Source organism: Phoca vitulina, unplaced genomic scaffold, assembly GCF_004348235.1.
Source record: "Phoca vitulina isolate PV1807 unplaced genomic scaffold, GSC_HSeal_1.0 scaffold9, whole genome shotgun sequence".
Taxonomy (NCBI): Eukaryota; Metazoa; Chordata; class Mammalia; order Carnivora; family Phocidae; genus Phoca; species Phoca vitulina.
Window position 1 is genome coordinate 43,807,465 of NW_022589712.1, and position 22,645 is coordinate 43,830,109.

At 39.9% G+C, this 22,645-nt stretch overlaps 1 protein-coding gene across 2 annotated transcripts in view; it reads right to left on the minus strand.

Annotated features, from left to right (window-relative positions):
• SLC35F1 (solute carrier family 35 member F1) overlaps positions 1-22,645 on the minus strand; it is a 383,113-nt gene that overhangs the window by 191,794 nt on the left and 168,674 nt on the right. The window lies entirely within an intron of this gene.

Below are 22,645 nucleotides of genomic sequence, written 5' to 3' on the forward strand. Positions count from 1 at the left end.
ATTTTATTTCATCGCTGCAACAACTCTGCAAAGCATCATTATCTCCTAATTTTAAGATTAGGAAACTGAGGCTTAGGTACAATGAGAGACCCTCACTGGGTTACAAGGCTGTTATGGTGAGACTGGGATGTGAACAAGATCTTCTACTACCAAACATATCCTCTCATACCAAATATCCTCTCTTCTTTTGAACTCTGTCTTTTCTGTGTGTAGAGCCCAATGTAGGGGACAGAGTGGGAGACAGAAGCAGCAAGCTTCTCACAACAAGATGGTCATGCTTCCTACCATGCCATAAGCACCCAGCAGTATTAACAAGCTCATAGCAGGGACTCAGGAAATACAATTAGAGGTGAACTGAGAGGAAAAAACCAAAACGGAGAGCTACCCAAAGCCCAGCAAGGAAAACCGTTCTGTGAAACACCTTGAAAACCACAGGAACATAAATGAATTAACCATCCTAAGTCACTTTCCTTTATAATACATAAACCATCCCAGGTTTTTGACCTCCATCTTCTTCAATCCTTTTATTGCATTTTTTATGGTATTGTTTGACACACCTTGACATTTCTCTTTTCTGTTTTTATTTTTAAAATAGTCTTCAGAGCGGGGCGCCTGGGTGGCTCAGTTGGTTCAGTGTCCGACTCTTGATTTTGGTTCAGGTCATGATCTCGGGGTCGTGAGATTGAGCCCCATGCTGAGCTCCACGCTGAGTGTGGAGCCTGCTTGAGATTTTCTCTCTGACCCTCCCCTGCTGCTCGTGCTCTCTGTCTAAAAGTCTTCAGAGCTATAACTTATATTAAAGTAACAATTTGTTTTTTAAAGTAATAATTTAGAAAGGATTAATATAATAATATATTTGTCTTTTTCATTTAGCATGAGATAGATGCTAAAGCACTATTTAAATAATGTAACTTATCAAGTCCCTTTCATTTGGATGTGTATTGTTTATTCTATGCATCTTAGATGGTAGTAAATATGGCTTGAATTAAATTACAGTTTAGGTATTACCTTTAAGCCATACATCTTTAATGCCCCCAGAAGGATTTTATTTCTAGAAATACCTTCAAAATTTTCACTTACTGCGAAGTTGTAAAATGTTGACCACTCTTGTGTTCATTTTATAAAGCAATGGTCATCAAACTGGGTTATGTGTATCCATAGAAACTTTACAAATGTTTGCAGGCAAGGTCATTTTGAAGAAATCAATTGCAGACCATCAGCTTCCCCTATATATGCTTTCCTAACTGGATCTGCCTGAGAATCTATAGTTGATGGTCATGCCAGTGCTCTTTTCCCCCTCTCTTTTGTTCATGTCATTTCTCCCACTTTACAGAAGAAATGCGTGCCTCTCACCCATTCTGCATTACAGTATGGTGGCAGAGAAAGCCTTGGGCTATAAAGAGTACTTAAGGACACTACAAAAAGGGACAGTGTAAAATACTGTGTTTGCCAAGTCTTCCTTTATCAAGGCACCAAGTCTGTCTCTCAGTTGCATATTTGAATTATCTCAAGGAGGAAGTGAAAATTTCCATGTTTACTTCCAACCATTCAACATTAGATCTTCAAATAAAAAAAAAATATTGGAGATAAACTGATGTTTCATATTTTCTTTTTACTCAGACTTGAATAAGAAACTTTTTATTTTTAATATTAACAGTTTTATTAACCTTAGCCAGATATTTGCTGGATACAAGAAATCCATATCCATTTTCTACCTGGGTAGGAGTTGGCTTGCTGTCATTTTGTCAACCAGTTCTTTGCTCATTTATTCCTTCTTATTTGAAAGACTTATATTAAGCTTAGCAGAGTTATATTGTGGTAGGGGAAAGTGTGAGAAGAAAATTGCAGAGATAAGATAAAACTGCTTGACTGATCTCTGGTTCAAAGCAACACCTGGTGTGGTGCAGAGAGCACACCCTGCTGGTCAGCTTCAGTGTCTGTAAAATGCACCATCCACTTGAAAATTCTGCTGGTGAAGCCTCAAGGAAACAACTGATGTTAAATGTTGTGTGAACTGTAAAATACTATGAATACAAGTATTTTTATTCTAGAAGAAATAGAAGAGAATATGGTATAATCAATAAAACCACGACTTTGTCCTTGATTCCTCCTATCACTTCATCTTTTCTCCTGGTTGGTACTGTTGTTTTTTTTCTTCTTCCATTTGTCAACCAACAAATGCTCAGTACACCCCTGCTATCTGGTCAGTGCACCTTCCTCCTTTGTAGCAGCTTTAGGACCCTCTTCACCTCTACAAATCTTCTCTTTACTCCTGTCCCTGCTGATAGTTGATGGCTAGCTTTGACACACAAAGCATGAATCATTCTTCCTGGGGCGCTGTGACAAGCACATCAATGTGGAATTATGGATACAGTTACACCTGACAGACTCAGCCAGAACAGCTACAAGGTTTGAAACAAAGCTGTGTCTCTGAACACAACAGCTAATGACCTTGATGGAGATGCTGAAGGTCAAGGCTAACTTCTTTAATTGCACATACACTGTAATTCTATTTCACAAAAGCAATGATATCCTAGATGCTGCTTCTCTGAACAGTCATTTTACTCTTTTGTAGTTAAGAATGTAATTCCTTATAATGGCACCCACAGTGTGCTACAATTATATAGAAATGCACTTCCAGTTATAATCCATCGCTTGATTAGAAGACATCAGCAAAGCACCTGCCAGAAAAAGTAGCACACTGTAAATACTATTAGTTCCTGTCTTATATCAATGCAGAACTGTGCTGGCACTAAAATCAGCTGATTGATACTCACCATTATCTGAAGCAAGAGCTGGGAGAGTTCCTAAAACAGAACAGTGACTTAAAAGTCAACTAATAACTCAATGCAACTGTTTGGGAAGAGCAGTCTGGATATCAAATTATAACTATCTAAAACAAACACCTTCTGTGCCAAGTGACTTCTACATATACCCTGTATTAGATTTGCATGGTTATTAAGTGCAGCAGATTATGTGTCTCTTAAGCTACTCTACTCTACTCAAAAATGTAGTAATTTGTTTACATTTAATGAAGACACTAGATATGTTAAATAAACTGTCTCCCCCCACCCCAACCATTGCCCATGATTCCAATTAAAAATAACAAGATTACCCTTTCCAAACCCAATTCGTGTGAGACTGAATGAAAGTAAAATGCTATATAGGAGAAAGATTTCAAGGAAGGAATGAGAGCTTGAAACACTGGAGAGGAGACCAAACATCTTTGGGGTGAAGCTAAAGAACACAAGTGTGGTCAATGCGAAATATAAGAAACCAGGGTGAAAAAAACCCCAATAATTCACTTGGGGGTTAAAATATTCTAAGAACATGGACTAAATACACGAAGCAAATGGAAACATTATCGAGATAATATAATGTTTATAAGGAAAGAAGTTAAAGTGTAGTGGTTAAGTATTTGGGCTCTGGGGTTCAACACTGCCAAGTTCGAGCCCCATTTTTGCCACTCAACAGCCTTGCCTGAGTTCCATGGTTCACTCTCTGAGGCTTGGTTTCCCCATGGGTACAATTGGAGATAAAACCAGTACTTATCTCTTATGATAACTAAATGATCTACTGCAGATAGAAGGGCTTGGTTTAAGTTAGCTAATACTGGTATTTTTCTTCTTTGTTTGTAGTGTTATGTATGACACTATGCTGAAAAAAGACAAGTAAACAAGTCATTGAACACTGCGGACACATCATCTAACAGACGACACTGGCACTATGATATCTTAATAGCTGCAGCATACAAGAGAGACAATATGCTTTTTATTTTTATTTTTTTTAAAGATTTTATTTATTTATTTGACAGAGAGAGAGACAGCAAGAGAGGGTACACAAGCAGGGGGAGTGGGAGAGGGAGAAGCAAGCTTCCTGCTGTGCAGGGAGCCCGATGCGGAGCTCGATTCCAGGACCCTGGGATCATGACCTGAGCCGAAGGCAGACGCTGAACCGACTGAGCCACCCAGGCGCCCCAAGAATATGCTTTTTAAATAAGGAAAATTGTACAGCATTATTAAATGGTATTGGACAACTAATTTATAATTCTGGGCTCTAAAATATGAAGAATTTGAGAAGGAAAGTCAGAAACATAATTATCTCATGGTAAAGGCAGTCTCCTAAGTGCAATCTTTCAACCTCCACTGGCCCACTTAAGAATGGACCTTGGGTCTGGAACATTTCCTTACCAAGAGATAAAGAATCCACACAGCCTGTGCCTGCCTTATCACCTTGTGTGGGAATCTACTTATTTCAGGCTCAAAGACTACTCTTTTTTCACTGCTTAAAGCATGTGTGTTACATGGCACCCTACCGTTACACCTACTGTTACACCTGTCCTCCACAAGGAGGGTATAGGGTTTCTTTCACTGTGAAACTAGAGGAGAGTATATGTAGGCCACCTGCCCTATGTTGGCCACAGGGAAAGACCCACTGGCCATGGGAGGCTGATAGCCATTACTGAAGCTGATCTTGCTCTGTCTCTTCTCTATAAAGTACTTTTCCATTCAGTACTTGACTGTGTTGTGTTTTCCAGTGACTCCAATACAAAGATGCAATGAGTGGAAATATTTAGAGTCCTCTCCTGGGATTAGTAACTGGTGCACAATATCCTGTTCCCTTGGGATTGATAACTGGTGCCTGGTATTCTGCTCTACACTAATAAATCTGAAAATAGGACTTAGGAAAAAAATTTAAAGAAATGAAGTCATAGCTAGAAAAGATAATATTGAGAGGTTACTATAATCTTCCTTGCTATGAAGTCTGCTCTCTCCAAAATTAATACAGCTATGCCAGCTTTCTTTTGATTAGTGTTAGCATGGTATATCTTTCTCCATTCCTTTACTTTTAATCTATCTGTGTCTTTTCATTTAGAACAGGTTTCTTGTAGACTATATAGTCTTATTTTTCTATTCGCTCTGAAAGTCTCATCTTTTAATTGGTGTATTTAGAACATTTACATTTGAAATAATTGATATAGCTGGATTAATATCAATCATATTTGTAACTGTTTTCTATTTATTGCCTTTGTTCTTTGTTTCCTTTTTTGTCTTCCACTTTTTTTTTTGCTTCCTCTGGCTCTAACTGAGCTTTTTATATGATTCTATTTTTTGTCTTTTATTAGCATATCAATTATATTTCTTTAAGACACTTGTTTAGTGGTTTCTTTATAGTTTGCAATATACATTTATGACTAATCCAAGTTCACTGTCAAATAACACTAATCTGCTTCATGGGCCATACAGGTACCTATTTATTCTGCTTGGTGTTCTCCAAACTTCCTTGATCTGCGGTTTAGTGTCTACCATTAATTTTGGAAAATTCTCACCCATTATTATGTATTTATTCTATTGCCTTTTCTTTCTTCTCCTTCCAGTATTCACATTACATGTATGTTACACCTCTTGTAATTATCCCACAGTTCTTGGATATTCTGTTCCATCTTTTCAACTCTTTTTTTTAATTTTTTTTTATCCCTTGCATTTCAGTTTTGGAAGTTTCTACGGACATATCTTCAAGATCACTGATTTTCCTCTTGGTCATTTCCAGACCACTAATGAACCCATCGAAGGCATTCTTCATGTATATTATGGGGCTTTTGCTTTCTAGTACTTTCTTTCAATCCCTTCTTACAGTTTCCATTTCTCTGTTTACATTACCTACTTATTCTTGCATATCGTCTTCTTTTTTCATTACAGTCCTTAGCATACTAATCATAGTTATTTTAAGTTCCCAGTCTTATAATTCCAAAATCTCTGCCTTGCCTAAATCTGGTCATAACGCTTGCCTGTTTCTTGGTGTTTTGGTGTTGTTGTTGTTGTTTTACTTTTTTGCATGTCCTAAAATTTTTTGTGGAAAGCTAGACATGGTATAACAGACAAAACAAACTAGCAAAGAAACCTGAAGTAGAGTGGACTTTAGTGTGAGGTTTTATGTTTATCTGGCTAGGAGTTAGACTGTGTTTACCATTTGCCCTTGCTGTAGTGTCAGAGGCTAAAATTTGCTCCAATGTCCTTATTTTTATCTCCTCTGTTGTCTTTAGGTATCTCTAGAAATTCCATGAAAAGGGTTTGAGACTTGCAGTTCTTTTGGCTTTAATCCCCTGTTATTATATAAGAGCCCTATTGGTGTGCTCTCCAGTATATCCCGGGTGACTAACATAGTCTCCTACAGAAAGAAGGCCCTTACTAATTATACGTTGAATGAAAGACTAAAGGTAATGCTAGGTATAAAGAAGGGTTTTCTGAAGGCTGTTAATGGCCTGGACTGGGTCACTAAGCCAGGTTGTGAAATCTCCCTTCCCATATGCCTTTAAAAGTGGCCCAGCTTTTAGTATGTGTAGTATGGTTTCTGAGTTCTCCTGTCAAAAAGTGAAAGCATGGATCTACCAGTTTCTCAATGTTCTTCACAGGTTCTTCTGATTTCTGTGCATTTCCCTCAGGACATCCTGACCATCAGTACACTGCTTCATATGGACTAAGAAAGGTTTACATTGTTACATCTCAACAGAAGTTTAGTCTTTTATGCCTTAGAATTATTGTCTTCATTCATTCAATAAATATTTGCTGAATATCACCTGTGTGTGGGTTGCTGGTGTTCTGTTTGCTAATATATTACATTTGTCCACTTTTTTCTACCTTATGTGATTTATTCTTATTGTAAGACAAGTTAGTTCAGAATGACTCCTCTTTCTACCACACTCTCCTTCCAGAATATTTAGGTCAACTTTAGCACCTGCCCCAACCAGTAAAGATTTATATGTTCTCCAAAATTCTTTTTTTTTTTTTAAGATTTTTATTTATTTATTTGTCAGAGAGAGAGCACAAGCAGGGGGAGTGGCAGGCAGAGGGAGAAGCTCAGCTCCCCGCTGAGCAAGGAGCCTGCTGTGGGATTTTATCCAAGGACCCTGGGATCATGACCTGATCCAAAGGCAGATGCTTAACTGACTGAGCCACCCAGGTGTCCCTGTTCTCCAAAGTTCTTACATTCTCATTGCTAGATGGTGAAACTCTAATAAAAGTTTCATATCCAACTGAAGGCTTGATCCTGAGCATTGTTTTCCTCAGATTATAGTGCTTTCCTTTTCAGGCAGGGAGCACGGAAAGTTGATGTATGAGCCTTAAACAGAAGGCTATTGTACCTCTGGCACTGGAAAGAAAGAGCACAAGGAAAACCCCATAGAAGTATCAGTCAATGCCTTTGGGATTTTGAGAGCTAGTATTCTGCTGTCTTTCCACTTCCAACCACCATGACTGTGATCAATGATCTGGCATAATCACAAACCTCTGGACATCCACATTTCTTCATATGCTCCGTATCTGTTTATATCACCCATTTCTACTATGAGTAGATGAATCCCTTAAATCCAATTACTTCAAACATTCAGATTTTATCATAAGGCTTTGCCTTACTGTTTCTATCTGAATCTCATCCTTCCTCTACTATGATTCCCAGTAATGAGGAAGTTGTTCCTACATGTGAAGTTCCATTTTAAATTAATCTGCTCCTTTGATACTCTTCTTCATTAACTTTCACTATGTTTTCTAAGTTTCTTTGACTTGAAGCTGTTATAATTTATCCAGCAGGAATGACTTCAAAGGAACATAGTCATAGAGGACTTCAGAATGATTCAAAACAAAGAAAAGCAATAAGTACTGCAATTTAATCTTACAAGAAGTTTAATTTTTCCAGTGTGAGAAAATAATATACCCATAAAATGTCACTGAAACATAAGAAGCTAAACTCATTTCTCCATCTATGGCTTGATAAGAGAAAAAAAATTTAATGGATAGCAGTTGATTGATCATTTTCCGCATGGGAAAAACAGTATAGATGGGCTCCAGAACAATTCCCCGACCCATGCTCTAGTAATAACACAGTGCAGCAACAGACAAGGCATTTTAGGAAAAGACTGTTCTTGAGAAAAGATTTTCAAGTAATTTCCTTTCCTTTAATCATACATCCAAGGTATTTTACACATATACATTAAAAAGTATCTACAAATAAACAAAAAAAGCATCTGCAAACAAGGACCTCCTGGCGCTTTTAGCATTTTTGGGGGTCCTCCACTTCTTAAAGAGTTTCCTGCCTTCTCCCACCACAGGGGACTATGGCTATACAGGCACACTGTCCCAGGGCCTGAGACAGTGATAAATTACCGTTTAAAAAGTCCACAGTGACTCCTTCAGATTCTTCAAGCAATTTACCCAGAAGCAGCTCAGGCACTGCCATCAGTATGATGACTGCGACAAACAAGTTTTGATCATGATAAAAGCTCACTTCATACTTTAATTACAGAAGAACTATGGAACTAGTAAACTGGTACAGTTAAATATCAAGCTCCAGAGGGATATTAGACTGGCCTGGCAAAACAATGAATTCTTTGTTATTTGGCAGCAGCAGAGTTTTTAAATGAATCAAATATTTGAGTTGCATACAATGTACACCAAACACAGACTATCCATCTCCAAATAATTATGTGGATTGCACACTAAAATTTTACACTGCTCATTCTTTCTGGAATGACTCAGAAAGCATTTTAACCCATCACAGCACCTCAGGGTAGGATCTGAAGTTCTCATTGTGCCAAAACAGTGTGAGAACTGGGGGCTCATAAAGACTTCTACTGATAAAACTCCAGGCAGGGTAGAATTTGCTGTCATTTGAGGGAATGCTTAGAGATTTGTTGGACTCTGAAAATATCTATAATTTTTCCCTGAACCACAACACCATCCATATTACTATCTCTACTAACCAATACTGACAACTCTGATGACACATACACATATACACACAAGTCCAAAGTGCCCAGTATTATTTTGAAGACTTTTTTATATGTAGAAAAATTGGTCTAGTCTCTATTCCATTCTTCTTAGAACTAGGATCCATCTAAAATATTGCCCCAAGGAAAAGGACAGAGTCCCACATTGATAGGCTATGTGTTCATTTTTCTAGCTTTCTTGGGCAACGAAGAAAATCTTTCCTGATAAAGAGTTCCATTTGAGGGGCAAACAGTTAAGGAAAAATATATTTACATGTGCTTCCCAATTTTCTCCCTAGGCAGTACTGAGTAGATACGCAGCCCAAGTGAAAGTGGGAGGAAAGGGTTTGGACATTGAGAGTGCAGGATTTAGAACAGGGAACAGAAAATAGAGCAGTAAAGGAGGGAATTGTTGGAAAGCAGGCCGTGACGTTTTTTGCTTGTTGGTTTTCATTTTGTTTTTCCTTTGAGAAGGCACAAACTTAAGCAACTTTAAATATTTATAGGAAGGATCCAGTTTTTGGTCCATCCATTCTTTCATTTAACAGACATTTCTTGAGCATCTTCTATATATATCAGACATTGTTCTAAGCATTACAGAAGAACAACAAATAAGACAGGCTAGATTCCCATTGTTACTGAGCTTGCCATCTATTTGGGCAAAACAAATAAACAATAAGCAAATAACATTAGTATTCATTTGTGATAAATGCTATGAAGAAAATGATACAAAGTGATGCTGAGGGGTGTAATATTATTTATACAGAGTAGTTAGGAAAGGCCTCTGAAGGGAGGTGACATTTTAGTAGAGGCTGAAATGATGAAATAATCTAGTCATGAAACACTATGAGGCAAGAGCATGCAGAACAGAGGGAACTCTAAGGCAGGGACACACAACTTGGTGTGTCTAAAGGGCTGAATGACAGCCAGTGAGTGTGGTAAATGAGGGGAAGTGGTAGAAAATAAAATCTAAGAAGTAGGCATAGCCCATCAGCCAAGGAAAGGACTTTGAATTTTATTATTTTATTCTAATCACAATAGGAATATATTATAGAGTTTTCAACAGAGGGAGTGGAATGATCTTATTCAAACTTTAAAATAATTAGTCTCCCTATTGTGTGGAGCTGGATTATAGGAGATCAAACAACAACAACAACAACAAAGTAAAACCAGTTAGATAGCTACTAGTGTAGTACATGTAAGAGAGATACAGCAATGAAATGGTGAGGAGTGATCACACTTAGCCTACAGTAGATGTAAAGCCAACAGTTCTTGCTGACAGATTGTATGGCTGTGAAAGAAAAAGAAGAACAAGGATGTCTGAGGACTTTTCCATGAGCAACTAGGTGGATGGTGGTGCCATTAGGGAAATGAGACCCTTGGCTTGGTGTAGGGAGAGGAATCAAGCAATTTATGAGTTCCTGTTGAAAGAAAGGCATTGACTATAATGAAAGAGGAGGGAGAGTTGATAGTTTAAGGTTCTAGAGAAAGCAGAGAGATAGTATACAAACCTTATGTGAAGGGGTCATTATTAGTTTTAAGGAGAGTCTGCTCTTCTAGTGTACAAGGAGTGTGAGGGAGAGAATGAGCATTAAATTACAGGTTTTCAGGCTTAATAATATTAGTATTATCAACATTTAGTTGCAGCCTGATATTCTGATGGCTACTATTTTGTCTATGAAGTACAAGGAAGCAGAGACAGAGGGATGACTGGGATTTGAGAGTGAAGTTTTGGAGAATGAGCTGAACAGAAAAAAGTAAGAGTGTTGCCAGGTAGTACTGAGGATATCTTCAAGGTTAGTGTGATTTTTGTTTATCAGTACTTCACTGGTCAGAAATAGGCACAAATAAAGCATAAAGGTGTGTTCTTCTAGAGTTCATATTTTATCTGATGGGTGTGATGAAAATTTGAGAAAGAAGAAAGTTAGGGGTATTGGCAAGAATCCTATTTTTAATAGGGATTCTTGGATGGGGTGCCTGGGTGGCTCAGTCGGTTAATCATCTGCCTTCTGGTCAGGTCATGATCCCAGGGTCCTGGGGTCAAACCCCGCATTGGGATCCCTGCTCAACAAGGAGTCTGCTTCTCCCTCTCCCTTTGTGTGCTCATTCTCTCTCTCTCTCTCAAATGAATAAATCTTTAAAAAAATAGAATTCTTGGAACCTAAGATAGATAAGGATGCTATTATAAGATGCTTGGACAATGAATTAAAGGGAATAATGAGGTAGAAAGAATGCCAAAGAATGGCCATAGTGCAAGTGATAGAGCAAGCAAAGTAGAACAAGAGAAGGTTTCACACAGAGTCTGGAACAATTAAATTATTTATTTTGGAGATGGTGATGTCAAGGTCCAGGGGTCAACTAGGGTGGGTTTCTGAGATGGAATATAGAAGGATCAAAGAAGAGGAGATAAACAGGTGAAGGAACTGAGGTCCAGGATGTTGAATGGGTCACTCATGTGGACACTGAGATGAGGATGGAGACTGTGAGCCAATTACCAAAATCTTTAGTGAATGAGCAAGACTGGGGAGTAGACAATAGCAAGAAGGTGGGAGAGAGGCAGTATTAGTTAACAGCATGTCCACAGAGAAGGGCTCGGTCATAGTTGGATGCAATGAAACAAACAGAGTTAACAGATCTACTGTATCACCGTGAGGAACCACAGATGTGAAATAATACTCAGCTACTCTTTGAGAAGACTATTAGAAAAGTAGTGTGCTGAGGAGGCAGCCAAGTGGAATATAGGAAGGCTTTGAGAACATGCTATGGAAAGAAAGATGAGAAAGGACCTAGAGGGCACAACGGAAGAAGTCAAGAAGAAGAGGAGCAAGGAGGTTCATGTCTAGGACAAAAATCCTTAGAACATCAGGTCTGGACTTGGAGGGGAGGAGTTATTCTATAGGCTTTAGACAGAGAAAAGAGAAAAGAGAACAGCTTTAAGGATCTTTTTAACTTGGAAGGGCACTAGGCCAAATAACTAAAGATCACTAGGAGCTGGGTGACATTGGTCCAAAGCTTTGAAGCTCCTGTCTCCAGTAGCTACACTGAGAGTTTTTAGAAAAGTATATTCTTTTTACTTTCAGTTATTTATTTATTTATTTAAAACACACTATTAGGGATTACATTCTCTCTCCCTTTATACTTTTTTATTATGATACAACTTCTATAGTGGCTGAACCTGAGAAATGAATCACAACCATCACAAATAATATTACTAAAACTTACAAAATTCTCCACAAGTAAATAAAGTAGCTAACATTTATTGAGCATTATTATGTGTCTAGCACTGTGCTTCATGCATTATCTAAAGCTCACAAGAATCCTATGAATCCAACATTATTATTTACATTTCATGGATGCTGTAACTAAGAATTAAGGAGGGTCAATAGTTTGCCCAGGGCTTTATAGCCAATAAATAGTAAATTTGGCCCTGGTCAGTCATATTCTAGAGTGCAATGTTAGACAGCCGCTGGACACACGCAATCTAATCTCTAAGCATACCACTGGAGTATTTAAATACTTTACAACTGTTAAAAAAAAAAAAGGAAGGAAGTCAGTGATGAGGTTCAGGATACCCCAGAATATGGCACCTTGACATACTGAATATTTTAAGCTGAAGGAGTTTGAGAAAACAGCAGCAGCAGGAAGGTCACTCTGATCTTCCCCTGCCCTGTTCCACTGAAACAGGTTAAAAAAAAAACCATTACGTGAGAAGTACCCTCCCTACACCCAGAGAAAAGGAGCAGCCATGTCTCTGAAGACAAAGGGACTTTGAGAAGAATCCCAACAAACAGGTCTCACCAAATTTCTTCCAGTTTACTATGTTTACCTCATACTCTTTGCCCTAGCATATTCCTCCATGACAGTCCAATCTTCATCAAACTTAGCATGAAATACTCAGATTTAACTGTTTCTTCATTTCCTTCCGAAGGCTCCTATTTCATATAGAACTTAAATAAATATGAAGCCTTTCTCCTATTAATCTGAATTTGGAAAGGAAAAGACTCTTACCAGCTTAGCTCAACCAGTCCCCACATAAGGAGGGAGGGAAGGAAGGAATGAAGGAAGGAAGGAAGGAAGGGGAAAAACCTGACGTGATCCTGAACTGGTATGCATGCTATTTAAATGTTCTATGGCCAGCTTCGTGACAGAACATACAGTATTTCGGTATGTTTAAAGTTCATAAGGAGGCATCTGCTGATAAAATATAGTAATCTGAGGCTTTTTTAGGTGGCATTACCGGTTAAAAATAACTGCTGACAGAACTGAATCATGGCAAATGGAAATGTTAAATCAAAATCATTTCAAGGCTGCCAAAACAATCCTCTGAGTTTGGACAAGCTGCACTCATAAACAAAACAAGCTCATACCCATTGGGTTATGACCTGTACCTTCTCTCTTTGTGGGGGAGAGGTCCACTCCCTCCCATGATGAGACAGGAGAGGGTAGAGAGGTGGCCACTCATAGTGCCAGACAAGCTGCCTCCCCTTGCAGAGATGGCTGGCATTTCCACAGATGATCAAACACACATTTGGGTTCATTCAGCACCATGTGGTGGCCCTCCTGCCATTTCTGGAACAGCATTTTCAACAAGGAGATGGAATGTGCCCCCTCAGGCTTCCAGGGCTGGGCACAGGGGGCATGGCTTGGGTGGGCACAACCATCCACCCCACACCCTGACAGAACTGGCCTTCTACTGAGGCAGGCATCAGCCAAATGGCACTAGTAATAACAAATGAACAGTAATAAATGAATGTACTCAGCTGGACCTTATGATCCCCAAAGCAGCAGGTCACTAATTTGACAGCTCATAAGATAAATTAGGCACTAGGATAGTGTGATTTATAATAAGAAATATATTTGGTCTTCATCCATGGCTCCCAGGACAGAGCTCCTAAAACCTTTGTAATTTCCTAAGTGACAAGAGCTATAGGGTCAGCTTTTGTTCCCAGCTCCTGAAATAGCTCCAGAGCAATAAAGGTGAAATGAGTATTTTTGGTTATGCATGACTAGCCCTCTTCAACCATACCTGAGTATATGTTAATGAATGACTACTGAAGAGCCCCGATGGATGAAGGTTGGTTGCTGGTGCTGAATGAACCCAACCATGTGATCAGAGGGCTGGAACTTTCGGTCTCACCCTCTCCCCACCTCCCCAACATCTGGGAAAGGGAGAGGGACTGGAAGTTGAATCAGTCACCAATTGCCAACAATTTAATCAATTATGCCCATGTAATGAATGAAGTTTGGAGAACTTCAGGGTTGCTGAACACAGGGAGGTGCTGGGAGGATGATGCACCCACAGAGGCATGGAAGCCCTGAGTACCTTCCTCTATATCCTGCTCCATACTTCTCTTCCCTCTGGATGTTCATCTGTAGACTTTAATGATATCTTTTTATAATAAACCTGTAAACATTAGTGTTTCCTTGAGTTCTGTGGTCATTCTAGCAAAAACTGAACCCACGAAGGGGGTTGTGGGAACCCTGATTCATAGCCAGTAAGCAAGATGGATAGGTGACAATCTGGCATCTGAAGTGGAGACTGTGTTGTGGGGCTGAGCCCTTAACTTATGGCATCGGATGCTAACTCCAGGTAGATAGTGGCAGAACTGAGTTGAACTGTAGGACACCCAGTTGGTGTCACAGAATTGCTTGATGTGTGAAAACCTTTCCATCGGGTATCAGAAGTGTGGTAGTAGTGTGTGAGTAAAGGAAAATACAGTGTTTTTCCAAGACAGTCAACAACTTTTAAAGTCAATGAAAATTATTTGCATGCTTCAATTTTGCATTAGCAATATATTTACCTGATAGTCAACATATTCTTCTTGGAGGGGCCCATACTGGGTTTCAGGAACTACAAGTATGTTCATTTATTTAATCTTCAAAACAACCTTAATAGACCTAACGATCACCACAATTTTACAAATGGGTAAATGAAGGTTCAGAAAAGTAAACAACAACAACAAACACTTGCCCCAGACTATTAAGTACAAAGCAAAAGTATTAAGTACAAATGTAGGTCTGGGCAGATACAGAAGTCCATTTTCCTGCCATTCCTGTGGCTACCTGGCATCATATCTGGCTGTGTTAAATGAGAGCCTCCTTTACAACTTTCCTTCTGGATTGAGACCCATGCCTCCTAGGGAAAGATCTTCCTTCCTGCCAAACACTGAATTTGCATCTGGCTGATGGGGACAGACCTCCAAAAGGAGAATTCAGGGAGAAAAGGAAGAATTACGCCTCAAAGCCCATGGATGAGCTCTTGAGGCACAGCAGTGGCTGCTTTCTCTACATCTGAAGCAACTGATTTCAGAGGAAAGACTACTGTGCCAGGATTAAAAGTGTCACTCAGCATCCATGGACATTTTGAATTCCTCATTACCCAGAGCTGTCACCTTATAAACAAAACTGGTTGTTGCATCTGAATATTAACCCATTCTTCTTCTTTTTTTTTCTTTAAAAAAAAAAAAAAGGAAAAGCCCTTGCTTTAAACTGTTACTGTGCTGGGGGGCCTGGGTGACTCAGTCGGTTAGGCGTCCAACTCTTAATCAGCTCAGGTCCTGATCTCAGGGTTGTGAGACTGAGCCCTGCATGGGGCTCCATGCTCAGTGCACAGTCTGCTTATCCCTCTCCCACCCCCCTGCCACTCCCCCCACTCTCAAATAAAGAAATAAAATCATAAATAAATAAATAGTTATTGTGCACCAGTTTATGTTGCTTAAACCAGCAGTGTAGGGGCCAAGAGCACGCTGCCCCAAGATGGGCCACTTTGGCATTAAGAGTATTTTGAGTTAAAAAGCAATCAAAACCCAGTGGATTCAGGAGAAGCTCTTTGCCTCCCCCTCAATTGCCTGACAGAATTTAGATAAAGAACCTACGCCAGGAAGAGAGCTATCAAAATAGGTAAGTACATTATACCATGAACTAGGTGTGGTAGAGAGGGAGGAACATAGCAAGGCCTGTTTGATCAAAGCCCTCTATGTCCCATTGTTCCTGAGTGGCTCAGCAAACATTTGTTTACCAAACATTTACTTTTTCACATCCTGTGAATTTCATTCCTTTCTTTTGAAGTCCCAGACCCCTAACCCCTTCTCCTTAGTTCAGAATGACATATATACTTCATTTTGCAAGGCTGTCTTTGGAATTTCCATGTCTGCGTGAATTCCTTGTACCTACAAAATTAAATTTGATTTTCTCCTGTTAATGTCTTATGTCAATTTGATTCTTAGTCCCGCTAGAAGAACCTTGAAGGGCAGTATAAATTCTTCCTCCCCAACAGTAGCACTGGACCTAAACGGGGGAGCACAGCAGTTTAAAAGCTGCCGTAGTGATCATAAAACCCCATCCCTCTCAGACTTCCAGGTAGTAAGTGAAGAGTAAAGGGAGCATGCCAGCAAGAAGGCAAAACCAAGCAATCTGGCAAACATCCAAGATACTCAGATGCATATGGACAAGTGAAATTAAGCATTCCTTCACCTTTTCCCCCTTCCTCATGCAAATCCCGATTTCACTCAGATTTGAGGGACTTCAATTTTAGAAAAAGAGGGCTTAAACATAATAGGAAATCCCATGTTTTGATAGAGTTATAAACACAAGTGTGCAATGTTCCTTTTTTTTATAACAGCCAGCCCTTTAAAATAAAAGTCTCCATCCATGCATAACATGCTTCCTTCAGAGCTCACCCCAGCCTTTACACCTCCTTGCTATTTTCTCATTTGCTTGCTCTTATTTGGAGAGACATACATTAATGGCATACAAGCAGATTTTATGGAAGATTGCTTCTTCTGATGTTTTACTCTCCCCTCCCCCATCCGCCCCTCATTATTTTTCATTCTAGAAGCCCCTTGGAATTACAACAGCTCTGTCCCTCTCTATTATTTGTAAGTTCTTCAGTACAGTCTTTAGTTCCTAGATAGCCATTCTTTTCAAAGGCGGACTTGGTTAACTCAAGCATTTTCTCATTTACATGTGAACCAACCCTAATTCACAAGCACTGTAATTTACATGTTGGGTGCATAAAAGCTTCACAACTGCAGAGTCCTGTGGCCTTCAATTCACACAGCAAATACTCACTCCCTTGCTATGGAGTTTGTGTTTGGTTTGTCTGCCAGTGAGTTCATTGCAAATTGCTGTGTTGTGCTCACCAGCAGTCTCCACCACTTAGAGCTCTCTAGCTTCCTCCTAATTTAGACTCTCTCTCTAGTGTCACCTTTCCTGATTTAGTGCTTGATGATTTGAAGAAATTCCAGGAGAAAATTCTTTCCCTTTCTGTGACACTGTGAGAATTCTGCCTGGCACAGAAATAGTGCTGACCTAAAAGATGTCATGAAATTCACTTCTGAGCATGCATCCTTATTCTGACACCTGCCTCTGCTGAGCTTTTGTGTAATAAAGAACTTAGCTGGCCTTTGTCCCCAGTTCCTGGGAGGTAACCTCTAAACCCTTGGAATTTCCCCAGTGAATGGAGTGTCTTGTTATTCATGGTGGGTCCCTGGACCACACCTGATATTTAATGCTAATGAGGTGACTCAGACAGGGAGGTGGCCACACCAGAAAGACCAAGCATGTGATTAGAGAGGGTTGAGGATTTGAGCTATATGATATCAGCCCTACCTCCAGGGAAGAGAGGAGGACTGGATCATTTGGCCAATGATTTGATCTATCATACCTATATAAAGAAACACCAATAAAAACTCTGGACACCAAAGTTTGAGTGAGCTGGCCTGGTTGGCAATACTCTTGAGTATTTTCTACTTTGATATGGAGAGGACAGCACAACCCTGAAGATGATGGAAGCTTTACATCTGAAACCTTCCTAGACTTCTCCCTCAGTGATGAGGGAGCAGAAGGCTAGCTGAGGACAAAGCAGAAGCTGAAACTCCTCAACACCCACCCCCCCCACCCCCGCTTCATGGGATATTCCTCAGGCACTCCTGGCTGCCCTAAAGCTAAGGAAAGAAAAAATAAATAGTTAACTTATAGAGATCACAATCCTGCAAGACCTGAGTCTCCCTCAGTTTACAAATGCCTTAGCAATCTACAAGAACAAAGCATTTCTATCAATAACCTAGCTTCCAGAAGGAAATGTAGATACAGTTAAATGTGATATAACCTGCAGCCCATTGACAGAAACTTGAAGTGGGCAGAGTGTAATGTTCCTCCAGGAAGCTCCCAACTATCTTCATGTTAATGCCTTGCTAGAGGGAAAAACCTTAACTTGACAATGGCAAGGCTCCAGGATACTGTGAGTCTTCTTTAACATATGAAAATCCTTTTGAAACCTCCCTTTTCCTTACCTCCCCGAGCCCCATAGTGTATAATAAGCCACCCCTCACCACCCCGGGGCAGCAGTTCTTTCTGCCCACTGGTCCTGTCCCGTGATTTAATAAACCACCATTTTGCACCAAAGATGTTCTCAAGAATTCTTTCTTGGTCCTTCGCTCCAGACCACAGCCCACCGAACCTCACCTATATTCCAAAACCCCATCACTCAGTGCCTCCTTTTTCAGCTGGTTCTAATCTATATGCTTTTGTTAGAATAAAACTGCAATTGTTAAGTATTTTCCTGAATTCTGCGAATTATTCTAGCGAATTATTGAAACTAAAGGATTTCATAAGGACTCCCAAATTCCGTAAGGACTCCCAGACTAGTAAGCTAGTCTGAAATAAGGGTGGTCCTGGAGACTCCTCAACTGGTCCAGGCTGATATCTGAAGTGAGAGCAGTCTTATGGAGGGCTATGCTCCTGACCTTGAGTTTGGCGAACTCTGGGTAGCTTTCTCAGTGGTCTACTTGTTTTAAAATTTAGGAACCATTTTCTTAAGGTGTATGAAAGACCCCTGCTCAGGTGATAAGCACAAAACAGTCCGGTATAAGTTAAAACCAAGTCCAGGTTTTGGCACCTGACTGCTTGGTCCCAATCCTGCCTCTGTTATTTACAGCTTGAATGACCTTGGGCAAGTTATTTTAACTCTCTGTGCTTCAAATTCTTCATTTATAAAATAAAAAAAAAGAACATAACAACAGCAATACCTACCACACTGGGTTGTTGTGAGGATAAATATGTTATACATGTAAAATGCTCTTAAGTGCTCATAAATGTTACTTATTATATGCAAACTAACACACTGTTTTTTTTTTCCTATTAACATTAACCAAGAAGCAAGTAATACCAATGTATTTTGTCTTTTATTTACTACAGTATCAAATCACAGGTTCTAGCCATTTAACCAAAAGCTGTTTTATTGCTTGTTAGAGGAATATGTGTGAATTCCTCTCCAATCCACTCATGTGTGACTGTGAACCATAGCCACTCATAGAGCATCTTTGCACAAGGTGGGAATCTGCAGGTGCAGATGGCACTAGCCGTCTTAATTCATGGCTAACCTTAGATGTGCCCTTGGACACTGGGTTATTTTCAGCCTGGTGGGTCACTCCCTTTAGCTCCCTTGTCAGTCAGTTTTATGTACATGACAGACTGCATGACTGAGCATTTCAGGCTCTGAGGGTCAGCTGTAACCACTAAGTAAAGGGGATTCTGTTGAGGAGTAAGGGGAAAGAGAGAGAGAGAGAGAAAGAAGTACATGTCCTCTCCTTGGCTACATACCCTCCCTATTTGACACATGTAACATCTAAAGCAGTAGTTTCAAAGCAAAGTTCCCCATCTAGCAAGCAGTATCAGACCTACTGAATCAGAAACTGGAGTGGAGGGGTGGGGGGGGGATGGGATGGAGTCTGACAACCTATTTTTTTTTTAAGATTTTATTTATTTATTTGGAGGGGTTGGAGGGGCAGAGGGTGAGGAAGAGGGAGAGGGAGAGAATCCCAAGCATACTCTGAGCTGATCACAGAGCCCAGTGTGGGGCTCGATCTCACAACCCTGATATCATGACCTGAGCTAAAACCAAGAGTCAGACGCTTAACCAACTGAGCCACCCAGGTGCCCCTCTAACCACCTATTTTAACAATACTTCCCAGTGATTCTGTTGCTCAAGTTTGAGAACCACTTTTCTAAATGATTTTGTCATAATATGTGGGGTTGCCTTCAGATCAGAAAATCTTTGTCTTTGTGGCACTGCCACCCTCACCACCAACCTGCTGACACCTTCTCTCTCACCTCTAGGGTATACAGTTCTGTCCCTCACACCATGAGCATATTTCCCTCTCAACTTTCCTTTGTCCAACTTCCCTAGCAGAGGTACATTTCCTGATGCTGTTTTCTCCCTTTGATTCATGGTCCATTTCAAGCCATCACTCAACATCCACAGACAAACTTAGAGGCTGCACGAGGCAGGAACCCTATAGGATAAGCCAAACCCAGTGGTGAGAAAATGAAGGGAATCAGGAAGGGACATACTGAATAGGGACAAGGAACTTTCCCCTTCTTCTACTCTTCACGTGTTATTAATAAAATATAAAAACAAATATGTTAAGTCTTATTTCTCTACATCAACAATACCCTTTGTCTTGATTAGTACAAGTAATATTTGACCTGTAGTCATTTTACTCAAGGGCATACTACTAGATACATTAGTTTACACATCAAATAAGGGATATATTGGAGAGCATGCAGGCAATGGGGACATCTAACCTTGAGCTGAAAGCCCGTGAAGAATGCTATCGGGATACAAAGAGAAGAGTGTAGAAAAAGGCAAAGGCAGGAGTCAGAGAAAGAAGCAAAAGTCATCAGAGGTATAAAGAAAGGGAGGCCAATAAAAAAACAGTGGGTATCTTTACAGTGAGGTACTTCAGCTATCTTCATTCCCAGTGCATAATGCATGAGGCCTACTGGCTCGAGAACTGGATTGCCATGGACAAGATGGGATAGTGAAAATCATACTGGCCTCAGGTGACCTTGATTCTGATCCTAGCTCTACCACTTATATATGTTCTTGTTGAAGTCATCAAGACATTCTGAACTTAGGTTTTCTTAATTCAGGAGGAGGGTAACAGCCTTATCTACCTCAAAAGGTTATTGTGAAGATCTAAAGTAAGCATGTATATGAAAATGCTTTGCCATCAGCCTCCTATACAATTGTGAAATAAGTAATAACATAATTGTGAAGTAATAACATGAAGCTCATGAACACGGAGATTTTTGACTGATTTGTTTTTTGTGTCCCCAGCACCTAGAACTGTGCTGGCGCATAACAGACATTCAGACGTTCACTGAATGAACCAAAGTACTCTTGTTATTATTTAATAGTATTGGTGTCAATGTTAATTTTCTATTCACACAGTGTTAGAGCACAGCACACAGGAGATATATAGACATATTTGTCTTATTTTTAGAAAGGAGACACGTGATACTTGGAAATAAGCCTATTTATAAATAGATGTGAGACGATTAAGGAATACCTAAACCACACCTACTCACTTAGCAAGACGGAAAACTTCATTCTAGAATAATTACTAGGTAACTGGTAATTGTCTTGGATGATTATTACAGATTTAAGCTCAATGCTGTTTTTAATACATTAGTGTACTTGGTTTTATTGGTACGAAGAACGAGCACTGTGGCATTCTCAGCTGTTGCGGCTGGTGTTGGCAGCAAAATAATCCTCTAAATGAGATCTGTGATTTGAATACACTCTCCCGTATAAAGCAATCTTCACAGAAAAATATCCCTCTGTCAGAGTCAGCTCTGGCCATTCACTCAAACGTCCCATTGTGACAACTGACATTTAGACCAAAATGGCTTCCACTGCCCTCCGGGTCCAACAAGAAAAGAGACAGAGATAAATGTACACCCCCAAGACATAAGTGACTGGAAACCTCCTGAAAGAGAAGAAAAACAAGGCCTTTAATGCTCTGGCTCAGGAAACTGGAAATGGGGCTGAAGTGTTTAAAAGAAAGAGTCAAACCCTCCTTGCCTAGGACCCCCTTCTCCCCTCAGAAACAGGCCTTCCTTCCTTCCTTCAGTGACATTTGTGAAGCTAAACTGAAGGTAGTACAGCGTGGCCTGGGCATAGAACAAAAGAAAGGTGAAAAGGTAAGAAGCCAAAAAGGGATGCAGGGCGTCCAATGAGGGAGGATAGTGTGAGTTAGCTTCAAAGGGTGGCCTTATTCTGGGGCAAGTGGAAGCAGCTGTGTGCATTTTTAAGAGGGGGGGTGCTAGTTTTGACTTTTAGAAAGGTCCTCTGGGTTGCAATAAGGAAACATTGAAAGATGATTAAAGAAGGGGAAAGAGACCAGTAAGAACCAAGAGTGAGAGATCTCTGAGATCCTGAACTGAGGTAGAGAAGATGAAGAAGAGGGGATAGATCCCACAAACGCTAAAGAGGCAAAACTGATAGCATTTCATGACCAATACTGCATGTGAAATAAGAGTAAAAGGAGTATTCCGCTCGAGCCAAGGCATTGTGAAAAAAGAGCAGATTTGTAGTAGGAGAGAGGGATACCATGAATAATAGAATATGCTTCCCTTCACGGTTCTGCATTTTCTAGTAATGTTACCTCATGTCTACAGTTAGACATTGAATGAACAAATGTGCAAAGAGGAAGGAGAGTGGTGTATCTTCCTTAGCTCACTGAAAGTTTCTCAATAGGAAAGTCCTAGAATGAAGAGAACAAAAGATGAAGTGTGATCCCCAACAGTCAACCCTTAGGATTTTGAAAAATAATGAAGGTACATCTATTGTGCATTTAAAGGAGATTTTACAACAATGCCCGAGTGACCAGGGGCTGCTCAGTATGGAGCTAGTCAAAACTGAATGCCCAATCACTTTGGAAAATCAGCCAAGAGAACTGATTATTTATTTATAGCCTAGCCTTTTCCAAAAAAGATCTGAGGTAGTTAAAAGAGGCAGTATGTCTACAAAGATTTGTTTCACTAGAGGCTTTATTCTTTACAACTCACATTCACTGCCTTCTGCTATGCCTTAACTAA